The following is a 6237-nucleotide window of genomic DNA, read 5'->3' as shown; positions in this document are numbered from 1 at the left end:
ATATGAAGGAGTAAGTTTGCATCCTTCTAAATGTATGCTCTGTTAAATATTAATATGGTAAAATCTCATTAATTTAGAGCACAAATGATGGAAACCATTATTTTACCATGTCGACATTGATCTTTGGTGGTAAGTAAAGATGACATTTGACAAAGAGGAACTAAGAATTTAGTAATTCATTCAGATACTTTGCTAGCAGAGATGCCCAAAATAGATCTCACCTATTAACTAAAAGTCAGCATTTGGGCTTCCATTTAACATAAACGTTTAATTTGCATTTTTATTATGTATTGGAAAGCTGCAAAAGTGACCTTAGACTTTTACCAGTTTATGTAAGCCACCTCATAAGTGGCCCAAATGAGCAGGGTTTTTTAGATATGAATTCTATTGTGTGGTAACAAAATGTCCTTAATTGTAGTCAGATAGGTTACTATGAATTAAATTGCTATCTATCCCATTTTTTAAACAAGGAAATGTGAATAATTAAGACATTTTAAAAATGCGTTATTCCAAATTGTAGTTAGTGGTATTTAAATGCCATATTAATATGAAACCTGGACTACTTAAATTGGATCTATTTTGAAAACTACTACAGATAGGCTAGAAACTAATTCACAGGTTACTTTGTGTAACTATCTCTTTTGGGGACAAGAATGACTTGGTTTTAGAATTGCCTAAATGTGAAGGAAGTTCAATTTATATATGGAAAATAGAGGAGGGAGAACTATATATATTTGATTGTTTTTTTAAAATCTTAGAAAAGAGGGGACCAATAGTAATTTACCCTTTCGTCATATTAGGCCTTCGTTGGAGGGAAGGGGCATTTGTAAATCCACTAATGTTCATAGTTTGGTTTTCAAACAAGAATGTCAGAGTAACAGTTGACAAAAGACATGCATCTAATAAATTATTAATGTTCCAACTCGGTTATAATACATAAACTAAATTATAACTTTTCCAAATCGCATTTTCTTTCCCATTGTTTCTCTGGGAAAGTGATCCTCATCGACTTTCTTGAAGTCAGCTTGGAAAGTTTGCCAAACATGAATAAAACTCAGACAGCCGTTAGAGGAAAGCCAGGATAATTTTATGTTGAAAAGTAATGTTTCTGTGCAGCTGTTGATTTTGCAGCTGGGCTTGGCTTGCCTGTGGACCTCCTGTTTTGACACTGCTTTGTTCTTCTGCAGTGACAAGAGTTTACAGAGAGCCTGGTTATCAGGTGGTCTGTAGAATTGCATTTTTGAGGTACAGCAGGTGTTACTATAACCACACTTGCTCAACTGTGATTTCTTTTGTTTTCTGTTCCTATATATCTTTCTTCCTTGGTTTTCAATTTACCAATGAAGAGAAGTCTAAAACCATCTGGACAAAATGGGCATGAAATACATAGCCAAATGCAACTGTGCCTGTTCCGAGAAATGATACTAATATTGTATAAATTTCAGATTTTCACAGTCTATTTTACTGGTTAAGAATTGTGAATTGAATAGCTCATTGTATGAGTTGAATGATTTATATGATTACTTCTGCTCACAAAAATAAAGCTAATCCATAAGTCTTAACATAGCCAAACAAAATTGAGAAAGCCCATTTAATGTTAGCTTTCTACTTTTAGAAAAGGACTGAACTTGCAAAAACATTTTTAGCTAATTTCCTTTGGCTGGGTTATATGTTAGCCTATCACCCGGCGCCTACTCAGTTATCTATCTGTTTGATGAAGATTCGGGCGGGTAAAGAAGTGGTGTGACTAGCATAGTGAAGGGAGGAGAAGTTCTTTATTCAGAAGAGTGTTGACACGGGAAGGGACAACCCTGGGCACAAGGGCAGGAGGCCATGCGTGATGAAGATCATCAGGGCTTGGGTGTTGATACTTAAAATGTTATTAGTTTAACACTATCCACATTTTATTAAGAAGGCTAAGAGATTTACCAGGTTATTGAAAACAAAACGCTGCTAACATCTTTGTTTTATTTATTGGTCCTGATGATTTTCACTTAGTTTTCTTTAGGGTATGTTTTTATTAATGTATCTACTTGTGTATTAGAATGTTGGGCAAATACTATGAAATGGGATGAGGATATCTTTCAAAATCTATATTTGTTTAATTAAAATCAAATATTTTTCTAAATGAATGACCTCATTCCCAGGTTGCTTTGCTATTTTTATGTCTTCGGTTAGCCCGTAAGCCTGTAAGTCCCATAGGGGCAGGGACTTGCGTTTGATAACTACATGAACCCTAGGTCTTACTTACATTAACAATCTGGCACGTGGCAGGTGTCCAGTCAATGCCGAGTGCATGAACACTTGAAGTAAAGGTGAGCATGTGTTTTAGGCTCCCTCATAAAACCTGCTTGAGCAGAACTTGATCCGAGGCAACTGGGTCCTTGTTCACATGCAGATTTTGAGGCTACACAGTCGTGGTTGGAGGGAATCTGGACTAAAACTAGTTGTAGAGGGTTCCTTTTTTCCTCTTCTGGCTCTTGTGGGGGGCAGAAAACCCTGTTGGCCACAGTCCCACATTTCCCAGAAGATCTAGTTTTTTGGAGTTCTTGATCTCTGTGATTGCTGCCTAATATAGTTTGTCAGCCATCTTTCAGAGGTGACAAGGATGTTCTCCTAATGGTAATGCCGAGCTCGGGGTGTACCCGCTAGGAACCAAAGCTGCCCCTGTTAGAGAATGTGAGTGTCACTGGGCATCACTGGGCGTGGTGCTGGATAGTTTGGGGAGGGTTAATGTTTTTTTAGGAAGAGGGGCTACCCTAAGGCAGAATTGGGTCAAATAGACAACTTGGAAATAGCCATGGCAAGTGATAGTTAAGATTTTTGAAGTGTTATTTATATCTCTAGCACATAGTCTGGTGCTTCAGCATATTCACTCATAAACTGGTTAGAATAGAAGGAAATTATCGTTTAAGTGAGAGTAAAATGACCAAAGACTCACAGCAGTAGGTAGTAATGTGAACCGTTGCTCCTCCACAGTATGGTGTCCTTATGAGTGCTCAGTTAAAATAGTATGTAGTTAAAATTTGCTTTGCCCTTCTGTCGCGAAGCGTGAATGTTTATCGAAGGCCTTGTATTCTATGTACTTAGTTTGGTTGGATCCGAAATGTGCCCTGAATCTAGTTAGGCTGTCAAAGGCAGAGGTTTTAAATTCTAATATATCGAGAAATTACTTGCATTTACTCTCAGGTATTTATAACCTTACTCAAATTTATTATCTCTTTCAAGCAAATGCTTTGTTTTGACATTAAATTTGGTGATGATTTGATTAGACTTACCAAATTGCGGAAATGACAAAAAAAAAAAAGTGTTGTCTTGTCGATCTTGCCTTCACCTGCTCCCTGTTCTTACCCTAGTCCGAACTGTCACCTGTGATGTACACTATGCAGTAGCTTCTTCTCTGGTCTATGGACTTAAAAAACAGCATTACACAGAAAAGCGCTCATTATTTCACTGCTCTGAATTTTCACAAGGCGGACACATTCGTGTGTGGCTCCGAGATCAGGAAATTGGACGTTGCCAGCCTCCCAGAGACTTCCATGTTCTCTCTGCTCACTGACCTCGCCTCTCCCCCCAGATAACCAGTCACTAGCCTGATTTCTATGACCATAGCTTAGTTTGCTTATTTTTGAACTATATAGATACGGAATTAAGCAGTATAGATTATTTTGTATCTGATTTACTTAACACTATGAGTTTCTGGTTGCATGTAGCTAAGTTTTTCAATTTTGAAGTATTATGTTAATGTGCCACAATTTATCTATTCTACCATTTATTAAATACGTGGATTTCCATTTGGAAGTTACAAATAGTGCCGTAATAAATTTTTATAAATATCTTAGGGAACATTTCTGTCAAGTATATATACTTAGGGAGACAAGTCTGGGTCATAGGATATGTGTCTGATCAGTTTAGTAGACGTTGCCCAACAGTTTCCCAAAAACGGTTGCATTAGTTTGCACTTGCAAGCAGCATATGAAAGCTCCAGTTACTCCCCACATTGCCAGCCCTAGATATTATCAGTCTTTATCCTGTTCTGGTGTCTTACCTATGTCTTACGTAAACTTTTAACCCTTCTAGTTGTTCTACACAACAGCCAGAATAACTTCGTAACTTTTAATTTATTGTTATGTAGGTAATTCTTAAGCATGATACATAATTCAAAAGATACAAAAAGGATATACATCCCTCCTAGCCATCTAGTTGGCATCTCAAGGGGCACTAATGTTACCAGCAGCTTATATTTATATATTTATATGTATATTTACTTATATATTTTTATTATATATATTCTCCCTTCTTTCTAAAAATGATAGAATGTTGTATAGACTGTTCTGCATCTTATTCACTTAATACAATTTAGAGATTATTCTATAATAGTTGCATTAATTTTTTAAAAGCACCTACTACCACATAGCCCAAAAATGCCTCAATAACATCCCATTGCAGTTAGCATAAAATTCAAAGGTTTTAACATGGCTTTACCTAGCCTTGCACGACGAGTTGCCTGCCTACTCATCTAGCCTTTCTCCCTGTCTCCACCTTTGTAAGCCAGCTCCAGTCACCTGGTTATCTTTCAGTTCCTCTTATTCATCAAGCTTTCCCACCTCAGGGCCCTTGCATATGTCTCTTTAGTCTAGAAAGCTCTTTTTTCCACTGCCTACCTTTCTATTTTCTTTTTTTTTTTCAGAAAAGTCTTTTTTGACTGCCTCATTTCCATATCTAATTTAAGGATCCCCAGTTACACCTTCATTGTTCCTTTACTTTTTTCTTTATGATCCTTGAATCAATAAACATTTATGTGTTTATTTAATTAATGATGTTCTACCAGATTATAAATTCCACAGGGGTAGGAATTTTGTCTCTCGTATACAACTCTCATAGTACCTATGTATTAGATGCTTAATGAATAGTAAATCCGCAGAGTGTTACTTATACAAAAGGCTTCATGGCAAATAATAACAGTAATAATAAAAGAGGACCAGGGACAGAAGGGAAATGGAGGCATCGTGTACAAAACTGGAGCAGTAGTTAGGCTATATCCGTTAGAATAAGGCAAATGCACTCATAAAGGAAGCAGTAGAGGTCATTCTATTTTCCAGTGCCCAGTTACTGCACCTCCCATCTTGCTTAGTTAGACATCTCCCAAGGTCAAGTGGACCATTGAGAGCTCCCTCTGGCAGCCTATGTGGCTACTGCTGGTGACGGCAGTCTCTGAGTACTCAGCCGTTTGGGGGAACAGGTAAGTTGGCTTCTTTTCAGGAGTTCCTATTGGTGTTCCGGAAGGTGTTTATGGTGGTGGCTGGAAGAGAAATCTCCAAGGGGAAGCCGGTCTGGGTGGAAAACTTTGCCTTCTGCTGCCCCTGGCATGTGTGCCCCCTCTCGTCCCCTTCTCCACCACTGTCAGCTGGTACCATGGACGCTGTCAAATGGGCCCTTGCTCATCTGCTCCCTGATGGACTAGAACAAGGACAGGGAGTTCAAAAGCAAAAATAAGTAGAAACCTAAAATTAATAAAGAGATCTTGACATTAAAAACATTTTTTTTTCAGGTTCTGGGAACAATGATCTAGTCTACTATATACATTTTTAAATATTAGAAAATTTTAGATAATTATTTTCTTTTTTTTTTTTTCAATTTTCAGTAACTCACCTTAAGCTGAAAATTACCGTGGATATAAGAAGTGTGTGTGTGTGTGTGTGTATGTGTGTTATCCAAAAGAAAAAAAAAAACAGAAAAGAGTAAGTGATGGCGAGGAAATTAAAACACTCGTGCACCATTGGTGGGATTAGTAAAGGTGTTTTGAAAAACAATATGGAGGTTCTTCAAAAATTAAAAATAGAATAACTATATGATCTGGTAACTGCACTTCCGGTTGTATACGTTTATACACAAAAAAACTGAAAACAGATACTCAAAGAGACACTTACTGATACACCCATGTTTATAGTAGCACTAGTTACCATAGCCAAGAGATGAAAGCAACTCAAATGTCCATCGATGGACTAATAGATAAACAAAATGTATGTGCGCACAGTGGAATATTATTCAGCTTTAAAAGGAAGGAAATTCTAGCACCTGCTATAACTGGATGAACCTTAAAGACATGATGCTAAGTGAAGCAAACCAGTCACAAAAGACAAACGCTACACGATGCCACTTCCGTGAGGAATCTGAAGCTATAAACTCAGACAGAAAGGAGAGTAGTGGTTGCCAGGGACTGGGGAAAGCAGGGAG

Source organism: Rousettus aegyptiacus, unplaced genomic scaffold (genome assembly GCF_014176215.1).
Source record: "Rousettus aegyptiacus isolate mRouAeg1 unplaced genomic scaffold, mRouAeg1.p scaffold_m13_p_6, whole genome shotgun sequence".
Taxonomy (NCBI): domain Eukaryota; kingdom Metazoa; phylum Chordata; class Mammalia; order Chiroptera; family Pteropodidae; genus Rousettus; species Rousettus aegyptiacus.
This window is presented reverse-complemented; position numbering follows the sequence as displayed.